Source organism: Convolutriloba macropyga, chromosome 11 (assembly GCF_964194025.1).
Source record: "Convolutriloba macropyga chromosome 11, txConMacr16.3, whole genome shotgun sequence".
Lineage (NCBI taxonomy): Eukaryota > Metazoa > Xenacoelomorpha > Acoela > Convolutidae > Convolutriloba > Convolutriloba macropyga.
This window is the reverse complement of record NC_134478.1, coordinates 55255236-55280745: the sequence shown is the minus strand read 5'-3', so window position 1 is coordinate 55280745 and position 25510 is coordinate 55255236. Positions and strand designations below refer to the sequence as shown.

At 36.4% G+C, this 25510-nt stretch overlaps 1 protein-coding gene across 1 annotated transcript in view; it reads left to right on the top strand.

Moving 5' to 3' along the window:
• The window catches only part of LOC142349908 (lipase maturation factor 2-like), a 71314-nt gene that overhangs the window by 45118 nt on the left and 686 nt on the right, over window positions 1-25510 (top strand). The window lies entirely within an intron of this gene.

The window sequence follows — 25510 nt, the reverse complement described above, 5'->3', positions numbered from 1 at the left end:
AAATCATTTGAACAAGTCCTTGACTATACTGATAATCACTTTTTATGAAAACGCACAAGAATAACTTTTGAGCTCGAAATTTGACAACGTATTAAGTACTTTTTTCTCAGACCACCTAGATCAACAATTAGCCCTCAAGTAGTACCTACTAGGACTATGACACTCCTACATAGACCCTCAAATCATTTGAACAAGTCCTTGACTATACTGATAATCACTTTTTATGAAAACGCACAAGAATAACTTTTGAGCTCGAAATTTGACAACGTATTAAGTACTTTTTTCTCAGACCACCTAGATCAACAATTAGCCCTCCGGTAGAACCTACTAGGACTATGACACTCCTGCATAGACCCTCAAATCATTTGAACAAGTCCTTGACTATACTGATAATCACTTTTTATGAAAACGCACAAGAATAACTTTTGAGCTCGAAATTTGACAACGTATTAAGTACTTTTTTCTCAGACCACCTAGATCAACAATTAGCCCTCCAGTAGAACCTACTAGGACTATGACACTCCTACATAGACCCTCAAATCATTTGAACAAGTCTTTGACTATACTGAAAATCACTTTTTATGAAAACGCCCAAGAACAACTTTTGAGCTCGAAATTTGACAACGTATTAAGTACTTTTTTCTCAGACCACCTAGATCAACAATTAGCCCTCCAGTAAAACCTACTAAGACTATGACACTCCTACATAGACCCTCAAATCATTTGAACAAGTCCTTGACTATACTGAAAATCACTTTTTATGAAAACGCCCAAGAACAACTTTTGAGCTCGAAATTTGACAACGTATTAAGTACTTTTTTCTCAGACCACCTAGATCCACAATTAGCCCTCCAGTAGAACGTACTAGGACTATGACACTCCTACATAGACCCTCAAATCATTTGAACAAGTCCTTGACTATACTGATAATCACTTTTTATGAAAACGCACAAGAATAACTTTTGAGCTCGAAATTTGACAACGTATTAAGTACTTTTTTCTCAGACCACCTAGATCAACAATTAGCCCTCCAGTAGAACCTACTAGGACTATGACACTCCTACATAGACCCTCAAATCATTTGAACAAGTCTTTGACTATACTGAAAATCACTTTTTATGAAAACGCCCAAGAACAACTTTTGAGCTCGAAATTTGACAACGTATTAAGTACTTTTTTCTCAGACCACCTAGATCAACAATTAGCCCTCCAGTAAAACCTACTAAGACTATGACACTCCTACATAGACCCTCAAATCATTTGAACAAGTCCTTGACTATACTGAAAATCACTTTTTATGAAAACGCCCAAGAACAACTTTTGAGCTCGAAATTTGACAACGTATTAAGTACTTTTTTCTCAGACCACCTAGATCCACAATTAGCCCTCCAGTAGAACTTACTAGGACTATGACACTCCTACATAGACCCTCAAATCATTTGAACAAGTCCTTGACTATACTGATAATCACTTTTTATGAAAACGCACAAGAATAACTTTTGAGCTCGAAATTTGACAACGTATTAAGTACTTTTTTCTCAGACCACCTAGATCAACAATTAGCCCTCCAGTAGAACCTACTAGGACTATGACACTTCTACATAGACCCTCAAATCATTTGAACAAGTCCTTGACTATACTGATAATCACTTTTTATGAAAACGCACAAGAATAACTTTTGAGCTCGAAATTTGACAACGTATTAAGTACTTTTTTCTCAGACCACCTAGATCAACAATTAGCCCTCCAGTAGAACCTACTAGGACTATGGCACTCCTACATAGACCCCCAAATCATTTGAAAAAGTCCTTGACTATACTGATAATCACTTTTTATGAAAACGCACAAGAATAACTTTTGAGCTCGAAATTTGACAACGTATTAAGTACTTTTTTCTCAGACCACCTAGATCAACAATTAGCCCTCCAGTAGAACCTACTAGGACTATGACACTCCTACATAGACCCTCAAATCATTTGAACAAGTCCTTGACTATACTGATAATCACTTTTTATGAAAACGCACAAGAATAACTTTTGAGCTCGAAATTTGACAACGTATTAAGTACTTTTTTCTCAGACCACCTAGATCCACAATTAGCCCTCCAGTAGAACGTACTAGGACTATGACACTCCTACATAGACCCTCAAATCATTTGAACAAGTCCTTGACTATACTGATAATCACTTTTTATGAAAACGCACAAGAATAACTTTTGAGCTCGAAATTTGACAACGTATTAAGTACTTTTTTCTCAGACCACCTAGATCCACAATTAGCCCTCCAGTAAAACCTACTAAGACTATGACACTCCTACATAGACCCTCAAATCATTTGAACAAGTCCTTGACTATACTGAAAATCACTTTTTATGAAAACGCCCAAGAACAACTTTTGAGCTCGAAATTTGACAACGTATTAAGTACTTTTTTCTCAGACCACCTAGATCAACAATTAGCCCTCCAGTAGAACGTACTAGGACTATGACACTCCTACATAGACCCTCAAATCATTTGAACAAGTCCTTGACTATACTGATAATCACTTTTTATGAAAACGCACAAGAATAACTTTTGAGCTCGAAATTTGACAACGTATTAAGTACTTTTTTCTCAGACCACCTAGATCAACAATTAGCCCTCCAGTAGAACCTACTAGGACTATGACACTCCTACATAGACCCTCAAATCATTTGAACAAGTCTTTGACTATACTGAAAATCACTTTTTATGAAAACGCCCAAGAACAACTTTTGAGCTCGAAATTTGACAACGTAATAAGTACTTATTTCTCAGACCACCTAGATCAACAATTAGCCCTCCAGTAGAACCTACTAGGACTATGACACTCCTACATAGACCCTCAAATCATTTGAACAAGTCTTTGACTATACTGAAAATCACTTTTTATGAAAACGCCCAAGAACAACTTTTGAGCTCGAAATTTGACAACGTATTAAGTACTTTTTTCTCAGACCACCTAGATCAACAATTAGCCCTCCAGTAAAACCTACTAAGACTATGACACTCCTACGTAGACCCTCAAATCATTTGAACAAGTCCTTGACTATACTGAAAATCACTTTTTATGAAAACGCCCAAGAACAACTTTTGAGCTCGAAATTTGACAACGTATTAAGTACTTTTTTCTCAGACCACCTAGATCCACAATTAGCCCTCCAGTAGAACTTACTAGGACTATGACACTCCTACATAGACCCTCAAATCATTTGAACAAGTCCTTGACTATACTGATAATCACTTTTTATGAAAACGCACAAGAATAACTTTTGAGCTCGAAATTTGACAACGTATTAAGTACTTTTTTCTCAGACCACCTAGATCAACAATTAGCCCTCCAGTAGAACCTACTAGGACTATGACACTTCTACATAGACCCTCAAATCATTTGAACAAGTCCTTGACTATACTGATAATCACTTTTTATGAAAACGCACAAGAATAACTTTTGAGCTCGAAATTTGACAACGTATTAAGTACTTTTTTCTCAGACCACCTAGATCAACAATTAGCCCTCCAGTAGAACCTACTAGGACTATGACACTCCTACATAGACCCCCAAATCATTTGAAAAAGTCCTTGACTATACTGATAATCACTTTTTATGAAAACGCACAAGAATAACTTTTGAGCTCGAAATTTGACAACGTATTAAGTACTTTTTTCTCAGACCACCTAGATCAACAATTAGCCCTCCAGTAGAACCTACTAGGACTATGACACTCCTACATAGACCCTCAAATCATTTGAACAAGTCCTTGACTATACTGATAATCACTTTTTATGAAAACGCACAAGAATAACTTTTGAGCTCGAAATTTGACAACGTATTAAGTACTTTTTTCTCAGACCACCTAGATCCACAATTAGCCCTCCAGTAGAACGTACTAGGAAATTTGACAACGTATTAAATACTTTTTTCTCAGACCACCTAGATCCACAATTAGCCCTCCAGTAGAACGTACTAGGACTATGACACTCCTACATAGACCCTCAAATCATTTGAACAAGTCCTTGACTATACTGATAATCACTTTTTATGAAAACGCACAAGAATAACTTTTGAGCTCGAAATTTGACAACGTATTAAGTACTTTTTTCTCAGACCACCTAGATCCACAATTAGCCCTCCAGTAAAACCTACTAAGACTATGACACTCCTACATAGACCCTCAAATCATTTGAACAAGTCCTTGACTATACTGAAAATCACTTTTTATGAAAACGCCCAAGAACAACTTTTGAGCTCGAAATTTGACAACGTATTAAGTACTTTTTTCTCAGACCACCTAGATCAACAATTAGCCCTCCAGTAGAACGTACTAGGACTATGACACTCCTACATAGACCCTCAAATCATTTGAACAAGTCCTTGACTATACTGATAATCACTTTTTATGAAAACGCACAAGAATAACTTTTGAGCTCGAAATTTGACAACGTATTAAGTACTTTTTTCTCAGACCACCTAGATCAACAATTAGCCCTCCAGTAGAACCTACTAGGACTATGACACTCCTACATAGACCCTCAAATCATTTGAACAAGTCTTTGACTATACTGAAAATCACTTTTTATGAAAACGCCCAAGAACAACTTTTGAGCTCGAAATTTGACAACGTAATAAGTACTTATTTCTCAGACCACCTAGATCAACAATTAGCCCTCCAGTAAAACCTACTAAGACTATGACACTCCTACGTAGACCCTCAAATCATTTGAACAAGTCCTTGACTATACTGAAAATCACTTTTTATGAAAACGCCCAAGAACAACTTTTGAGCTCGAAATTTGACAACGTATTAAGTACTTTTTTCTCAGACCACCTAGATCCACAATTAGCCCTCCAGTAGAACGTACTAGGACTATGACACTCCTACATAGACCCTCAAATCATTTGAACAAGTCCTTGACTATACTGATAATCACTTTTTATGAAAACGCACAAGAATAACTTTTGAGCTCGAAATTTGACAACGTATTAAGTACTTTTTTCTCAGACCACCTAGATCAACAATTAGCCCTCAAGTAGAACCTACTAGGACTATGACACTCCTACATAGACCCTCAAATCATTTGAACAAGTCCTTGACTATACTGATAATCACTTTTTATGAAAACGCACAAGAATAACTTTTGAGCTCGAAATTTGACAACGTATTAAGTACTTTTTTCTCAGACCACCTAGATCCACAATTAGCCCTCCAGTAAAACCTACTAAGACTATGACACTCCTACATAGACCCTCAAATCATTTGAACAAGTCCTTGACTATACTGAAAATCACTTTTTATGAAAACGCCCAAGAACAACTTTTGAGCTCGAAATTTGACAACGTATTAAGTACTTTTTTCTCAGACCACCTAGATCAACAATTAGCCCTCCAGTAGAACGTACTAGGACTATGACACTCCTACATAGACCCTCAAATCATTTGAACAAGTCCTTGACTATACTGATAATCACTTTTTATGAAAACGCACAAGAATAACTTTTGAGCTCGAAATTTGACAACGTATTAAGTACTTTTTTCTCAGACCACCTAGATCAACAATTAGCCCTCCAGTAGAACCTACTAGGACTATGACACTCCTACAAAGACCCTCAAATCATTTGAACAAGTCTTTGACTATACTGAAAATCACTTTTTATGAAAACGCCCAAGAACAAATTTTGAGCTCGAAATTTGACAACGTAATAAGTACTTATTTCTCAGACCACCTAGATCAACAATTAGCCCTCCAGTTGAACCTACTAGGACTATGACACTCCTACATAGACCCTCAAATCATTTGAACAAGTCCTTGACTATACTGATAATCACTTTTTATGAAAACGCACAAGAATAACTTTTGAGCTCGAAATTTGACAACGTATTAAGTACTTTTTTCTCAGACCACCTAGATCAACAATTAGCCCTCCAGTAGAACCTACTAGGACTATGACACTCCTACATAGACCCTCAAATCATTTGAACAAGTCTTTGACTATACTGAAAATCACTTTTTATGAAAACGCCCAAGAACAACTTTTGAGCTCGAAATTTGACAACGTAATAAGTACTTATTTCTCAGACCACCTAGATCAACAATTAGCCCTCCAGTAAAACCTACTAAGACTATGACACTCCTACGTAGACCCTCAAATCATTTGAACAAGTCCTTGACTATACTGAAAATCACTTTTTATGAAAACGCCCAAGAACAACTTTTGAGCTCGAAATTTGACAACGTATTAAGTACTTTTTTCTCAGACCACCTAGATCCACAATTAGCCCTCCAGTAGAACGTACTAGGACTATGACACTCCTACATAGACCCTCAAATCATTTGAACAAGTCCTTGACTATACTGATAATCACTTTTTATGAAAACGCACAAGAATAACTTTTGAGCTCGAAATTTGACAACGTATTAAGTACTTTTTTCTCAGACCACCTAGATCAACAATTAGCCCTCAAGTAGAACCTACTAGGACTATGACACTCCTACATAGACCCTCAAATCATTTGAACAAGTCCTTGACTATACTGATAATCACTTTTTATGAAAACGCACAAGAATAACTTTTGAGCTCGAAATTTGACAACGTATTAAGTACTTTTTTCTCAGACCACCTAGATCCACAATTAGCCCTCCAGTAAAACCTACTAAGACTATGACACTCCTACATAGACCCTCAAATCATTTGAACAAGTCCTTGACTATACTGAAAATCACTTTTTATGAAAACGCCCAAGAACAACTTTTGAGCTCGAAATTTGACAACGTATTAAGTACTTTTTTCTCAGACCACCTAGATCAACAATTAGCCCTCCAGTAGAACGTACTAGGACTATGACACTCCTACATAGACCCTCAAATCATTTGAACAAGTCCTTGACTATACTGATAATCACTTTTTATGAAAACGCACAAGAATAACTTTTGAGCTCGAAATTTGACAACGTATTAAGTACTTTTTTCTCAGACCACCTAGATCAACAATTAGCCCTCCAGTAGAACCTACTAGGACTATGACACTCCTACAAAGACCCTCAAATCATTTGAACAAGTCTTTGACTATACTGAAAATCACTTTTTATGAAAACGCCCAAGAACAAATTTTGAGCTCGAAATTTGACAACGTAATAAGTACTTATTTCTCAGACCACCTAGATCAACAATTAGCCCTCCAGTTGAACCTACTAGGACTATGACACTCCTACATAGACCCTCAAATCATTTGAACAAGTCTTTGACTATACTGAAAATCACTTTTTATGAAAACGCCCAAGAACAACTTTTGAGCTCGAAATTTGACAACGTAATAAGTACTTTTTTCTCAGACCACCTAGATCAACAATTAGCCCTCCAGTAAAACCTACTAAGACTATGACACTCCTACGTAGACCCTCAAATCATTTGAACAAGTCCTTGACTATACTGAAAATCACTTTTTATGAAAACGCCCAAGAACAACTTTTGAGCTCGAAATTTGACAACGTATTAAGTACTTTTTTCTCAGACTACCTAGATCCACAATTAGCCCTCCAGTAGAACTTACTAGGACTATGACACTCCTACATAGACCCTCAAATCATTTGAACAAGTCCTTGACTATACTGATAATCACTTTTTATGAAAACGCACAAGAATAACTTTTGAGCTCGAAATTTGACAACGTATTAAGTACTTTTTTCTCAGACCACCTAGATCAACAATTAGCCCTCCAGTAGAACCTACTAGGACTATGACACTTCTACATAGACCCTCAAATCATTTGAACAAGTCCTTGACTATACTGATAATCACTTTTTATGAAAACGCACAAGAATAACTTTTGAGCTCGAAATTTGACAACGTATTAAGTACTTTTTTCTCAGACCACCTAGATCAACAATTAGCCCTCCAGTAGAACCTACTAGGACTATGACACTCCTACATAGACCCCCAAATCATTTGAAAAAGTCCTTGACTATACTGATAATCACTTTTTATGAAAACGCACAAGAATAACTTTTGAGCTCGAAATTTGACAACGTATTAAGTACTTTTTTCTCAGACCACCTAGATCAACAATTAGCCCTCCAGTAGAACCTACTAGGACTATGACACTCCTACATAGACCCTCAAATCATTTGAACAAGTCCTTGACTATACTGATAATCACTTTTTATGAAAACGCACAAGAATAACTTTTGAGCTCGAAATTTGACAACGTATTAAGTACTTTTTTCTCAGACCACCTAGATCCACAATTAGCCCTCCAGTAGAACGTACTGGGACTATGACACTCCTACATAGACCCTCAAATCATTTGAACAAGTCCTTGACTATACTGATAATCACTTTTTATGAAAACGCACAAGAATAACTTTTGAGCTCGAAATTTGACAACGTATTAAGTACTTTTTTCTCAGACCACCTAGATCCACAATTAGCCCTCCAGTAAAACCTACTAAGACTATGACACTCCTACATAGACCCTCAAATCATTTGAACAAGTCCTTGACTATACTGAAAATCACTTTTTATGAAAACGCCCAAGAACAACTTTTGAGCTCGAAATTTGACAACGTATTAAGTACTTTTTTCTCAGACCACCTAGATCAACAATTAGCCCTCCAGTAAAACCTACTAGGACTATGACACTCCTACATAGACCCTCAAATCATTTGAACAAGTCCTTGACTATACTGATAATCACTTTTTATGAAAACGCCCAAGAATAACTTTTGAGCTCGAAATTTGACAACGTATTAAGTACTTTTTTCTCAGACCACCTAGATCCACAATTAGCCCTCCAGTAGAACGTACTAGGACTATGACACTCCTACATAGACCCTCAAATCATTTGAACAAGTCCTTGACTATACTGATAATCACTTTTTATGAAAACGCACAAGAATAACTTTTGAGCTCGAAATTTGACAACGTATTAAGTACTTTTTTCTCAGACCACCTAGATCCACAATTAGCCCTCCAGTAAAACCTACTAAGACTATGACACTCCTACATAGACCCTCAAATCATTTGAACAAGTCCTTGACTATACTGAAAATCACTTTTTATGAAAACGCCCAAGAACAACTTTTGAGCTCGAAATTTGACAACGTATTAAGTACTTTTTTCTCAGACCACCTAGATCCACAATTAGCCCTCCAGTAGAACGTACTAGGACTATGACACTCCTACATAGACCCTCAAATCATTTGAACAAGTCCTTGACTATACTGATAATCACTTTTTATGAAAACGCACAAGAATAACTTTTGAGCTCGAAATTTGACAACGTATTAAGTACTTTTTTCTCAGACCACCTAGATCAACAATTAGCCCTCAAGTAGAACCTACTAGGACTATGACACTCCTACATAGACCCTCAAATCATTTGAACAAGTCCTTGACTATACTGATAATCACTTTTTATGAAAACGCACAAGAATAACTTTTGAGCTCGAAATTTGACAACGTATTAAGTACTTTTTTCTCAGACCACCTAGATCAACAATTAGCCCTCCGGTAGAACCTACTAGGACTATGACACTCCTTCATAGACCCTCAAATCATTTGAACAAGTCCTTGACTATACTGATAATCACTTTTTATGAAAACGCACAAGAATAACTTTTGAGCTCGAAATTTGACAACGTATTAAGTACTTTTTTCTCAGACCACCTAGATCAACAATTAGCCCTCCAGTAGAACCTACTAGGACTATGACACTTCTACATAGACCCTCAAATCATTTGAACAAGTCCTTGACTATACTGATAATCACTTTTTATGAAAACGCACAAGAATAACTTTTGAGCTCGAAATTTGACAACGTATTAAGTAATTTTTTCTCAGACCACCTAGATCAACAATTAGCCCTCCAGTAGAACCTACTAGGACTATGACACTCCTACATAGACCCTCAAATCATTTGAAAAAGTCCTTGACTATACTGATAATCACTTTTTATGAAAACGCACAAGAATAACTTTTGAGCTCGAAATTTGACAACGTATTAAGTACTTTTTTCTCAGACCACCTAGATCAACAATTAGCCCTCCAGTAGAACCTACTAGGACTATGACACTCCTACATAGACCCTCAAATCATTTGAACAAGTCCTTGACTATACTGATAATCACTTTTTATGAAAACGCACAAGAATAACTTTTGAGCTCGAAATTTGACAACGTATTAAGTACTTTTTTCTCAGACCACCTAGATCAACAATTAGCCCTCCAGTATAACCTACTAGGACTATGACACTCCTACATAGACCCTCAAATCATTTGAACAAGTCCTTGACTATACTGATAATCACTTTTTATGAAAACGCACAAGAATAACTTTTGAGCTCGAAATTTGACAACGTATTAAGTACTTTTTTCTCAGACCACCTAGATCCACAATTAGCCCTCCAGTAGAACGTACTAGGACTATGACACTCCTACATAGACCCTCAAATCATTTGAACAAGTCCTTGACTATACTGATAATCACTTTTTATGAAAACGCACAAGAATAACTTTTGAGCTCGAAATTTGACAACGTATCAAGTACTTTTTTCTCAGACCACCTAGATCAACAATTAGCCCTCCAGTAAAACCTACTAGGACTATGACACTCCTACATAGACCCTCAAATCATTTGAACAAGTCCTTGACTATACTGATAATCACTTTTTATGAAAACGCCCAAGAACAACTTTTGAGCTCGAAATTTGACAACGTATCAAGTACTTTTTTCTCAGACCACCTAGATCCACAATTAGCCCTCCAGTAGAACGTACTAGGACTATGACACTCCTACATAGACCCTCAAATCATTTGAACAAGTCCTTGACTATACTGATAATCACTTTTTATGAAAACGCACAAGAATAACTTTTGAGCTCGAAATTTGACAACGTATTAAGTACTTTTTTCTCAGAACACCTAGATCAACAATTAGCCCTCCAGTAGAACCTACTAGGACTATGACACTCCTACATAGACCCTCAAATCATTTGAACAAGTCCTTGACTATACTGATAATCACTTTTTATGAAAACGCACAGCAATAACTTTTGAGCTCGAAATTTGACAACGTATTAAGTACTTTTTTCTCAGACCACCTAGATCACCAATTAGCCCTCCAGTAGAACCTACTAGGACTATGACACTTCTACATAGACCCTCAAATCATTTGAACAAGTCCTTGACTATACTGATAATCACTTTTTATGAAAACGCACAAGAATAACTTTTGAGCTCGAAATTTGACAACGTATTAAGTACTTTTTTCTCAGACCACCTAGATCAACAATTAGCCCTCCAGTAGAACCTACTAGGACTATGACACTCCTACATAGACCCTCAAATCATTTGAAAAAGTCCTTGACTATACTGATAATCACTTTTTATGAAAACGCACAAGAATAACTTTTGAGCTCGAAATTTGACAACGTATTAAGTACTTTTTTCTCAGACCACCTAGATCAACAATTAGCCCTCCAGTAGAACCTACTAGGACTATGACACTCCTACATAGACCCTCAAATCATTTGAACAAGTCCTTGACTATACTGATAATCACTTTTTATGAAAACGCACAAGAATAACTTTTGAGCTCGAAATTTGACAACGTATTAAGTACTTTTTTCTCAGACCACCTAGATCCACAATTAGCCCTCCAGTAGAACGTACTAGGACTATGACACTCCTACATAGACCCTCAAATCATTTGAACAAGTCCTTGACTATACTGATAATCACTTTTCATGAAAACGCACAAGAATAACTTTTGAGCTCGAAATTTGACAACGTATTAAGTACTTTTTTCTCAGACCACCTAGATCAACAATTAGCCCTTCAGTAGAACCTACTAGGACTATGACACTCCTACATAGACCCTCAAATCATTTGAACAAGTCTTTGACTATACTGAAAATCACTTTTTATGAAAAAGCCCAAGAACAACTTTTGAGCTCGAAATTTGACAACGTATTAAGTACTTTTTTCTCAGACCACCTAGATCAACAATTAGCCCTCCAGTAAAACCTACTAAGACTATGACACTCCTACATAGATCCTAAAATCATTTGAACAAGTCCTTGACTATACTGAAAATCACTTTTTATGAAAACGCCCAAGAACAACTTTTGAGCTCGAAATTTGACAACGTATTAAGTACTTTTTTCTCAGACCACCTAGATCAACAATTAGCCCTCCAGTAGAACCTACTAGGACTATGACACTTCTACATAGACCCTCAAATCATTTGAACAAGTCCTTGACTATACTGATAATCACTTTTTATGAAAACGCACAAGAATAACTTTTGAGCTCGAAATTTGACAACGTATTAAGTACTTTTTTCTCAGACCACCTAGATCAACAATTAGCCCTCCAGTAGAACCTACTAGGACTATGACACTCCTACATAGACCCTCAAATCATTTGAAAAAGTCCTTGACTATACTGATAATCACTTTTTATGAAAACGCACAAGAATAACTTTTGAGCTCGAAATTTGACAACGTATTAAGTACTTTTTTCTCAGACCACCTAGATCAACAATTAGCCCTCCAGTAGAACCTACTAGGACTATGACACTCCTACATAGACCCTCAAATCATTTGAACAAGTCCTTGACTATACTGATAATCACTTTTTATGAAAACGCCCAAGAACTTTTGAGCTCCAAATTTGACAACGTATTAAGTACTTTTTTCTCAGACCACCTAGATCAACAATTAGCCCTCCAGTAGAACCTACTAGGACTATGACACTCCTACATAGACCCTCAAATCATTTGAAAAAGTCCTTGACTATACTGATAATCACTTTTTATGAAAACGCACAAGAATAACTTTTGAGCTCGAAATTTGACAACGTATTAAGTACTTTTTTCTCAGACCACCTAGATCAACAATTAGCCCTCCAGTAGAACCTACTAGGACTATGACACTCCTACATAGACCCTCAAATCATTTGAACAAGTCCTTGACTATACTGATAATCACTTTTTATGAAAACGCACAAGAATAACTTTTGAGCTCGAAATTTGACAACGTATTAAGTACTTTTTTCTCAGACCACCTAGATCAACAATTAGACCTCCAGTAGAACCTACTAGGACTATGACACTTCTACATAGACCCTCAAATCATTTGAACAAGTCCTTGACTATACTGATAATCACTTTTTATGAAAACGCACAAGAATAACTTTTGAGCTCGAAATTTGACAACGTATTAAGTACTTTTTTCTCAGACCACCTAGATCAACAATTAGCCCTCCAGTAGAACTTACTAGGACTATGACACTCCTACATAGACCCTCAAATCATTTGAAAAAGTCCTTGACTATACTGATAATCACTTTTTATGAAAACGCACAAGAATAACTTTTGAGCTCGAAATTTGACAACGTATTAAGTACTTTTTTCTCAGACCACCTAGATCAACAATTAGCCCTCCAGTAGAACCTACTAGGACTATGACACTCCTACATAGACCCTCAAATCATTTGAACAAGTCCTTGACTATACTGATAATCACTTTTTATGAAAACGCACAAGAATAACTTTTGAGCTCGAAATTTGACAACGTATTAGGTACTTTTTTCTCAGACCACCTAGATCAACAACTAGCCCTCCAGTAGAACCTACTAGGACTATGACACTCCTACATAGACCCTCAAATCATTTGAACAAGTCTTTGACTATACTGAAAATCACTTTTTATGAAAACGCCCAAGAACAACTTTTGAGCTCGAAATTTGACAACGTATTAAGTACTTTTTTCTCAGACCACCTAGATCAACAATTAGCCCTCCAGTAGAACCTACTAGGACTATGACACTCCTACATAGACCCTCAAATCATTTGAACAAGTCCTTGACTATACTGATAATCACTTTTTATGAAAACGCACAAGAATAACTTTTGAGCTCGAAATTTGACAACGTATTAAGAACTTTTTTCTCAGACCAGCTAGATCAATAATTAGCCCTCTATCAGAACCTACAAGGACTATGACACTCCTACGTAGACCCTCAAATCATTTGAACAAGTCCTTGACTATACTGAAAATCACTTTTTATGAAAACGCCCAAGAACTTTTGAGCTCGAAATTTGACAACGTATTAAGTACTTTTTTCTCAGACCACCTAGATCAACAATTAGCCCTCCAGTAGAACCTACTAGGACTATGACACTCCTACATAGACCCTCAAATCATTTGAACAAGTCCTTGACTATACTGATAATCACTTTTTATGAAAACGCACAAGAATAACTTTTGAGCTCGAAACTTGACAACGTATTAAGTACTTTTTTCTCAGACCAGCTAGATCAATAATTAGCCCTCTGTCAGAACCTACAAGGACTATGACACTCCTATGTAGACCCTCAAATCATTTGAACAAGTCCTTGACTATACTGAAAATCACTTTTTATGAAAACGCCCAAGAACTTTTGAGCTCGAAATTTGACAACGTATTAAGTACTTTTTTCTCAGACCACCTAGATCCACAATTAGCCCTCCAGTAGAACGTACTAGGACTATGACACTCCTACATAGACCCTCAAATTATGTGAACAAGTCCTTGACTATACTGATAATCACTTTTTATGAAAACGCACAAGAATAACTTTTGAGCTCGAAATTTGACAACGTATTAAGTACTTTTTTCTCAGACCACCTAGATCAACAATTAGCCCTCCAGTAGAACCTACTAGGACTATGACACTCCTACATAGACCCTCAAATCATTTGAAAAAGTCCTTGACTTTACTGATAATCACTTTTTATGAAAACGCACAAGAATAACTTTTGAGCTCCTGACTAACTTCCTGACAAAGTGTTAAGTACTTCCATCTCAGACCACCTAGAACAATAATTCCTTCTCATTTAGAACCCATTTGGACTTTCCCACTCCTACTTAGGCCCTCAATTGATTTGAACAAGTCCTTCGCTATATTGAAAAACACTTTGTTAAACTGTATAAAGATGGTATTTTGAGTGCGAAATCTGACAACGTGTTAAGTACTTCTATCTCAGACCACCTAGAACGATAGTTGCTTCTCATTTGGAACCCATTTGGACTTTCCCACTCCTACTTAGGCCCTCAATTGATTTGACCAAGTCCTTCACTATATTGAAAAACACTTTTTGTTAAACTGTATAAAGATGGTATTTTGAGTGCGAAATCTGACAACGTGTTAAGTACTTCTATCTCAGACCACCTAGAACAATAATTCCTTCTCATTTAGAACCCATTTGGACTTTCCCACTCCTACTTAGGCCCTCAATTGATTTGAACAAGTCCTTCGCTATATTGAAAAACACTTTTTATGAAAACGCCCAAGAACTTTTGAGCTCGAAATTTGACAACGTATTAAGTACTTTTTTCTCAGACCACCTAGATCCATAATTAGCCCTCCAGTAGAACGTACTAAGACTATGACACTCCTACATAGACCCTCAAATCATTTGAACAAGTTCTTGACTATACTGATAATCACTTTTTATGAAAACGCACAAGAATAACTTTTGAGCTCGAAATTTGACAACGTATTAAGTACTTTTTTCTCAGACCACCTAGATCAACAATTAGCCCTCCAGTAGAACCTACTAGGACTATGACACTCCTACATAGACCCTCAAATCATTTGAAAAAGTCCTTGACTATACTGATAATCACTTTTTATGAAAACGCACAAGAATAACTTTTGAGCTCCTGACTAACTTCCTGACAAAGTGTTAAGTACTTCCATCTCAGACCACCTAGAACAATAATTCCTTCTCATTTAGAACCCATTTGGACTTTCCCACTCCTACTTAGGCCCTCAATTGATTTGAACAAGTCCTTCGCTATATTGAAAAACACTTTGTTAAACTGTATAAAGATGGTATTTTGAGTGCGAAATCTGACAACGTGTTAAGTACTTCTATCTCAGACCACCTAGAACGATAGTTGCTTCTCATTTGGAACCCATTTGGACTTTCCCACTCCTACTTAGGCCCTCAATTGATTTGACCAAGTCCTTCACTATATTGAAAAACACTTTTTGTTAAACTGTATAAAGATGGTATTTTGAGTGCGAAATCTGACAACGTGTTAAGTACTTCTACCTCAGACCATCTAGAACAATAATTCCTTCTCATTTAGAACCCATTTGGACTTTCCCACTCCTACTTAGGCCCTCAATTGATTTGACCAAGTCCTTCACTATATTGAAAAACACTTTTTGTTAAACTGTATAAAGATGGTATTTTGAGTGCGAAATCTGACAACGTGTTAAGTACTTCTATCTCAGACCACCTAGAACAATAATTCCTTCTCATTTAGAACCCATTTGGACTTTCCCACTCCTACTTAGGCCCTCAATTGATTTGACCAAGTCCTTCACTATATTGAAAAACACTTTTTGTTAAACTGTATGAAGATGGTATTTTGAGTGCGAAATCTGACAACGTGTTAAGTACTTCTATCTCAGACCACCCAGAACGATAATCCCTTCTCATTTAGAACCCATTTGGACTTTCCCACTCCTACTTAGGCCCTCAATTGATTTGAGCAAGTCCTTCACTATATTGAAAAACACTTTTTGTTAAACTGTATAAAGATGGTATTTTGAGTGCGAAATCTGACAACGTGTTAAGTACTTCTATCTCAGACCATCTAGAACAATAATTCCTTCTCATTTAGAACCCATTTGGACTTTCCCACTCCTACTTAGGCCCTCAATTGATTTGACCAAGTCCTTCACTATATTGAAAAACACTTTTTGTTAAACTGTATAAAGATGGTATTTTGAGTGCGAAATCTGACAACGTGTTAAGTACTTCTATCTCAGACCACCTAGAACAATAATTCCTTCTCATTTAGAACCCATTTGGACTTTCCCACTCCTACTTAGGCCCTCAATTGATTTGACCAAGTCCTTCACTATATTGAAAAACACTTTTTGTTAAACTGTATGAAGATGGTATTTTGAGTGCGAAATCTGACAACGTGTTAAGTACTTCTATCTCAGACCACCCAGAACGATAATCCCTTCTCATTTAGAACCCATTTGGACTTTCCCACTCCTACTTAGGCCCTCAATTGATTTGAGCAAGTCCTTCACTATATTGAAAAACACTTTTTGTTAAACTGTATAAAGATGGTATTTTGAGTGCGAAATCTGACAACGTGTTAAGTACTTCTATCTCAGACCACCCAGAACGATAATTCCTTCTCATTTAGAACCCATTTGGACTTTCACACTCCTACTTGGGCCCTCAATTGATTTGAACAAGTCCTTCACTATATTGAAAAACACTTTTTGTTAAACTGTATAAAGATGGTATTTTGAGTGCGAAATCTGACAACGTGTTAAGTACTTCTATCTCAGACCAGCTAGATCAACAATTAGCCCTCTATCAGAACCTAATAGGACTTTGACACTCCTACGTAGACCCTCAGATCATTTGAACAAGTCCTTGACTATACTGAAAGAGACTTTTTATGAAAACGCACAAGAATAATTTTTGAGCTCGAAATTTGACAACGTATTAAGAACTTTTTTCTCAGACCAGTTAGAGCAACAATTAGCCCTTTTTCAGAGCCTACTAGGACTAAGACACTCCTAGGTAGAATATCAAAACGTTGAACAAGACCTAAGCTGTAAAAACCGAAGCTGTGCGGTGCACAGCAAACCAGACCAAAAAAAAGCGGAAGCAAACAAAAAAGCGCAAAATTGAAAATCCAAGAAGAGCGCAAAGCTTCAACGAACCTTCTTGCCTTTGCAAGAACACATTCCCACGATGTGGGAACACGGACCGAGAAAACCGGTCCGAAAACCGCAGCTCTGCGGTGCAGAGCAAACCAGACCGAAAGAAAGCAACAGCTAGCCAAGCTAGCTAGCAAAGAAGCGGGAAGAACTCACCTGGCAGGAGACGACAGCAGACAGAAGAGAAGCCAAAACAAACTCTGAAAACACATTTTGTTAGTATACATAAAAGAACATCAAAGACAACACACGAGACGCACGGCCACCCCCACCAAGCGACCGCTCCCCCCCCCCCCGGCGCCGAACCCCCCCCCCCCCCAAACGACCCCCCCCCCCCCAAAACACCAACCGACCAACGCCAAATTTTGGCATGAGTTCTGGAACATTGCCATGGAACTCAGAGAGCATGGAAATACATTTTGCAATGGATACGAGAATAAGTTACGATGAAGTTACGTCACGAACGGACGTCAGAAACGTCCAAAAAGACCCAAATTACGGTCGACTCGCGGGCTAATTTCACTACTTTTTGAAAACAACACTATGTGATATGTATACCATTGAAACCGTCTTGAACTAAGCTGTTCATATCACTAAACAAAATGAAAAAGTTCCCTCTATACACAGAGTTATTAGCAAAAATCGACCGAGTCCGATCGAAAATAGGGACGTTTCCCATGCTCGTACTCAAATTTACAACTTCTGGTGAATATTTTTTCAGGTTTCATTATATCAAAAGAAAGCACGCATAACGAGCTCTCTGATTATGCAACTCAATGGGAAAAAAATTCGTGTAGGCAGAGTTATTAACGATCGAGCCGTTGGTGCCAAATGCACCAAAAAAGGACTTGGATGACCCAAAATGCCCAACACCTTCATCAACGATTATGATTAAAACAACCAAACATATATGGGGAGAATCCCCATTATCAGGGGAGTCTAAACAACCAATTCTCGGACAGTTTAATGACGATATTCAGAGGTCACCAGATGATCAGACCTGGCAGTCATCCTCTTCTGGGGTACAAAATGGGGTCAAGTTTACAGGGTAATTTCTCAAAAACGACCGAACAAAAACAAACGCCGTTAGAACAGTTATTAGCACTGCTTGAGATACGCATCATATTAAAAAATGAGCCCAATCCGTGCATTCTTCAAGGAGTTATAGCAAAAATAAGGTACCGTACCAAATGACCCTAGAAGAGAGATACGCCACTTTCAGAGCTAAAATTGACCTTCTGAACTACGGAAAACGCACTATAAAACATATATGAGGAGAATCCTCACTATCAGGGGAGTCTAAGGAACCAATTCGCGGGGCTAAATTCGTCATTTTTGTTGGTCTAACATGTACATACCTTAAATGTACCCGGACACGAATAGGTAAAAATGGAGGTATGTGTCCTGGCCAATTTCTCGAAAACGGCTGAAAGGAACAAAACGCTATTTACAGGGATTCAAGTACGGCTCACGCTGAGTTCAAATCAACAAACAGATCAAAAATCGGTTCACTCTACGAGGAGATATTCCAACATAAAGGTACCGTACCAAATGACTAAATAGGACAAGTACGGCGCAGGTTTAGCTAAAATTGACCAACTGGACTACGTAAAACTACATACAAAATATATATGGGGAGACTCCCCACTAACTGGGGATTCTAAATCACTAACACTTGTTGGGTAAATCGCGTGTTTTGTTGTACCGAAGTTTGGGTCACCCAGAATAGCCCGAAAATTCGAACTATTTCAAATTTGAACATTAATAACTTTTTGATTAGGCCGATTAGGGAAACGAACCAAACACTGCAAGCAAGAGGGGTTCAGTGCTAACAAAATGCGACCACTCAGGTTTAATTTGGTCCAGTACTTTAGGAGATATTAAGAAAACACTGTTCTGTACCCCATTTTTTGGGCTAAAATCGAAGCCCAAGATCTCCGGAACCGACGTAAAACAACGTGAAACAGCGTTCCCGGCGTATTTGTGGGTGTAATTCTGGTCCACTTCCACATTCTAGGTCACGGCAAACCTTCATGGTGAGGTGGGAAAAAATTTCCCACCTCACCATGAAGGTTATGGTGTTTTGTGTGTTTTGACATAAAACAACATCAACAGAAATTTGATGAAATCGTGAAAAAAGTAAAATTGTTGAATTAAGCTCATCAATTAATACAAGTAGCTCCAAAGACCTAAATGGTGCCTAGAAAGCACAAATTGCACGCCGAAAAACCTGTTCTTTGCGCAAAACACCACTAATCGATTAAAATTTGAGAATTGTTAAGTTTTCCAGATTTCACTGTTAAATTACCCTTTCACAAAAACTTTTTAGGAAGGCGACCAATAATTTCATCAAAGACGGGCTTAGAAGGAAGAGAATGCGCTCTAAATTACCCATTTTGGTTAATATTTGACAGAGAAACAAGAAAAAAGGCCAAAAACGGAGTGCATTTTTTATGCGACGAAACAAACTTCGTTCCTCAGCATTTGCAGACTCTACCAGAACATCCACCGTAAATATTTCAATTCACCCGGGCATTAATCTGTTCTTAGGCCTGGAATGATAAAAACCAATTAGGAGAAACTTTTAACTGCGAAACAGCTGCTTTAAATAGCGTGTCCTAATGTTTTTCACACAAAAAAAATTTGATAAATTGTCATTTCAGGAAAAAACTGTTGTAGTTCTCCATTACCAATAGCTATTATAAATCTTTCAAGAAACTAATGAAAGAAAATTGATGAAAAAAACAATAGCAAACGAAAGAGGCGTCAAAAAACTAAAAACAATCATTTACAATTGAAAAAACAGTCGGAACTTTTTTTAAGATTTTACTTAATTTTTCTAGTTCTTAAAGTGCAGCATAGTTCGAGTGCTGCGTTCTTTCAACAATTGAAGTTTTGAAGTTGCATGACGTGGATAGACCTTATGAGGACTAGGAAGAAATGAAAATTTGATGATTGAGTTCACTTGCAATACAAAAGTTTTCCTTCGGGTTATTATGGATGAAAGAAGATTACTTGAAATCTTATTAGTTTTAAAATTTAAAAAACGACAAAATGAGTCCTTACATGTTACGATTGTTACGATATCTGCAGTGTTGATATTATTTCACTTGTGTGCTTCATAAAGAGCGAAAGTCTATTGAAAAATTATCAAAAACTATCCTTGATAAACTTTACCCTCACTTATTTACAACATTTAAAAATCAAAAAATTTTCAATGTGTTATAAATTTTCCCCATTTTTCGAGCCCTTATTCCCATTTCAATATTGTTTTGGCTTCAGCAGAAGTCCCATTCGGCTACAGAATGAGTTTAGAAGGGATTAAAAGGTTTGAGACATATTCACATTTAGGATTTTCGGCAGGTACCTATTTTATCGGCGATATACGATGTTATCGCAACACAAAACGCATGATTGACTATTTTGCAGAAACAATGTGATTTATCACTCTCAACTGACTGCTGACAATTGTTTTTTGTAGTACTTGCTACCTAATAAGGACTCAAAACGATGGGACAATAGTAAAATGTTTTTTACAGAACAAAAAGTCGAATAAAAAATTATTTATCATAAGCTGGAACGCACTAGATGCCTTTGTTTGACTTTTTGAGTATTTACCACTTCCATCACCTTTGGTAAGAACAGATTGAACTATTTAAACGATCATTGAACTGTTTTCATTAAAACAATTATTTGAAACACGTTATCGACGCTAAAATCTATATAAAAAAATAGTGTTTTTATTTCAAGTTTGGCTGTCAATAATTTTTTTACCGGCATGAATGAAGAAAGCAGCGAGCAGGGCAAACATGAACTGTTTGGTGCTATCAAAATGCGACTATGCCGAACAGATTTGGTTCAGTACTTCAGGAGCATTTAACAAATCCCTAAGTATACACCATTTTTTCAGCTATTTTTAGAGCCCAAAAATGCCGAAAAAATTCTTGACGTGGTTAAAAGGTACCTCTAGCGTGTTTTTGGGAGTAAACTCAGTCCATCTTTGCGTTCCCAATTGAGACAAACCTTCATGGTAAGATGGGAAAAAATTTCCCGCCTCGCCATGAAGGTTATGGTGTTTCATCAGTTTTGATACAAAACAACATACACCGAAATTTGACAAAACAAAAAAAATAGAAAAATTGTTGAAGTACCAACAACCATTGATATAGTCAAATTAAGAGACTTGAGTATTGCCTGGAAAACACAAATTGCACGCAAAAAATTTGTTCGATTACAAAAGGCACACCTCAGCCAATAGAATCTGAGATCGGACACTGTTCTCAGGATTGAATCTTGAATAACCGTTCAATACCAAATTTTCAAGACAAACAAATTACATTGCATGCAGTACCCATTTAAGCGCCACCAATTGCGCTGCTGATAAGCCAGTTAGATGCCAAAACTATATAGAAGTCCAGAAAATATAAAACCTCGATTTATTTTTTTTTAAAGCGATCAAATGAATTTATTGTTGCGCATTTGAAGATTCTTCTTAAATCATTCTTGTAAATAGTTTAAACTATCTTATTGTAGATCTGCAAGACGGCTCTTGCTGTTGTGAAGGCCCAAAAGTAACTGACTTTTCAAATGAGCCAAAGTTTGAATAAAAAATTTTCTTCTGAAACCAGAACAGATTTAATTGAAACGAACGCAAACCAAACACTTTAATTTTTCTTTTCTTTCCTATAAACTGTGGGCCTGTTTTTAGGTATTTATTCACCAGCTACTGTGGATATTTGGAACTGAATTTTTTTCTGGTTGATTAATGACATGAACTGCAGAAGATATCATTAGACTTCCAAAGTTTTGCACGGCCTCACATGGGGCGTAACAGGTTTTTGCTATTTCAAACTAATTCAAGGTAAAATTATTGAACGTTATGTGTACCTGCAGAGCAAATTAATGTCTGAAAAAACACTTTGGAAAAATTACAAAACTTGGTACGGCCTTATACGGCGCCGTACTAAGTTTTTTAATTTTTCATAGATGTGAAAAGTGCCAAAAATTATTGAAAAAATGACTTGTATGAGATAATCGTTTTTTTAAAAACCAATTTTAGGAAGGTAGAGTTTAGAAATTGGCAATTACATCAACTGGATACGGTGCCGTAGAAAACTTATTACGGCCTTATACGGTGCCGTACAAAGTTTTGTAAGTTTTCTACGGCACCGTATAAGTCTTAGTAAGTTTTCAAAGTTTCGTCTAAGGTGGTCAACCTGGGTCATGAGGGTTGACGAGGCTCTAAAGCCTGATGATCTCTCTGGTCTGAGCGATGCATGTGTCTAATTTGCATGTGCCAAAATATGACCCTTAGATTGGTAAACCAACTGAAATATGTTTGACGTTGATTGTTTCCTACTGTTTCCGTCCCTTGTCAATTATTCGAGTTCGTGATTTATTTCTTTAAACTAAGTATTCGACTTCATAATTTTCAGTCTAAACCCAATCAACACTATGAAACTGATCATGTGAGTAATCGGATCTATCCCCCCCCCCCCCCCCCCCCCCAAAGCTTAGTGGGGATATAACTTTTACACCCCCACTCGCAATTACTATTTTTTACATAGTGACATGCCACATAACAACACAAGAATTGTAATTGGGGATTTTAAAAAACTGTGGGTGGGATGCGGCCAGAATAGGTCCGAATAATGTTTCGAAACATTGTTGTTCCGACCCCACTTGTGGGGGGGAGGAACTATATACTCAAATGGGGTTTTTTTTGTTCCGTGAATTTTGGCCGACCGATATATTCATCGTAGAGAAATGTGCGTGGTATCATTAAAAAGCTCGTCCAGCGTAGAATTCGAAATTAAAAAGATTTTTTTGAATTTCGTTTTTTTCGAGGAGTTATCGAGGTTGAAAGTTTCATGTGAACACTGGATATTTGGTTCACTTTTGTTCACTTTTACCGTAATTTTCGTTCGAATTAACATTTTTTCTACGAAAAATTTAATTCAAAACTAGATTTCACGCCAAAAAGTAAATCAATTTTAGGTTTTTAATAGACGAAAGGAGATAATAAAGACTAGTTCTAGTCTTAGAGGGAAGTTTAATATATATAAAAAAAATCGAATTAGGTTTGGGAGCTCTTTTTTTAGAAATTTTTGCAATTTTTTTATTTTTTCAAGTCACCTAGAGGCTACTAGACACTTTTAATATCGAAGTTCCGTTAATGACAAACCCCTTTTACGATCAAATGAAGCCCAATGAACAAAAAATTTGTTTCGAAGGGATCGCTCATGTTTTTTTTGAACTCGTATCTCAAATTTCGTAATTTCAAATGAAATTTTGATTTATTTTTTGAGGTTTTACTAAAGTTTTATAATCCTATGGCATAAACTTGTTGACTAAAGGTGCAATAGATTTGCTAATGAGCATTAAGTGAACCTATCTAGTGCTGTGAGTGGACAGCTAATGGCTGTTAAGACTTTGAAAATAAATTTTCGAAAGTTTTTTAAAATTAGTAAATCATAAACTTATTTTTGTGAACTGTAAGTTCGTCTCAGTAAAAACAGGATTGAACTCCTTCATACCACTGCAACATAAGTTAATCTCATTGGCGGCTTTATCAAATAACTATTGGTTATACGTCTTCAATGCCACAAGATTTCAATTTTTTTAAAATTTTTTGGACATTTCGTTTTATTGGTTCATTTTGAAATCTTATCACGTCATCCTAATATTGATGGCTACATCTTCCTTTAGTGAAGACGTCCAAAAGATCATAGATAAAACTTTCGGAGAAAAAAATATGATTTAAATGGCTTCAACACTTTCTTCTTCCATTTTTCTAAAGAAATTTTGGTTTTTGCCTGTATTTGTTGTTTTTTTTCATAGTCATAAGACATTTTGTGATGTCTTATTGATTACCTAGGCATCATAAACATCCTTGTATGCACATCGTGGCATAGCTGAGCGTATTCATTGAATTCCTATGGAAGCTTTTGAGTTTAATGGCTGTTAAGACTTTAAAAATATTTTTTTTATCTTTTTTTAACATAAATCAATCTTAAGCTTATTTTCGTGGATTGTAAGTCAGTCTCGGTAATGACAGAACCGCTTTTTGTACATCAGCAACAATCTATCTAGTTAGCGGTTTTGTCTTCTAACTATTGGTTTTTTTGACTTCGGTGCACGAGTTTTCATAATTTTTATAATTTTTGGATTTTTTTTAGTAATTTTGGTTCCTTTGAAATCGTATTACATTATCCTAATATTGATAGCTCCCATTGGCTTAGTGAAGACGTTCAATGGATCGTTGAAAAAGTTTTCAGAGAACAAAGCTTATGGTTTAAATAGCTTCGACACTTTCTTCTCTCAATTTTCTACCGAACTTTTGGATTGTGCCTGTTTTTGTTGTTGTTTTCATAGTCAATGACTTGTTGTAATGTCTTATTGATAAATTTTGAATGACAAACATCCTAGTCGTCACATTATCTAGGCATAATTTAGCGTATTAAATGCCTTCCGTTGAAAGCTGTAGAATTTTTTTGACTTTGATACTATGGGTTTTCTCAAAAATTTCGTGGTTTTGATGTATTCTTTTTGCCATGCGACTTATTGTGATGAGTTATTGATGTCACGTGAATGAAACCTATGATTGCTATTTCATCGAGGCAGAATTTAGTGTGTTTAATTAACTTAAAATGTGCATTTTTTTAAAATTCAAACATCTATTTTTGTTATCTCTTCATTTGGTTGACAATTAAGTCAAAAATGTAGATGAGCTCGGGTCGGAACATCATGTGC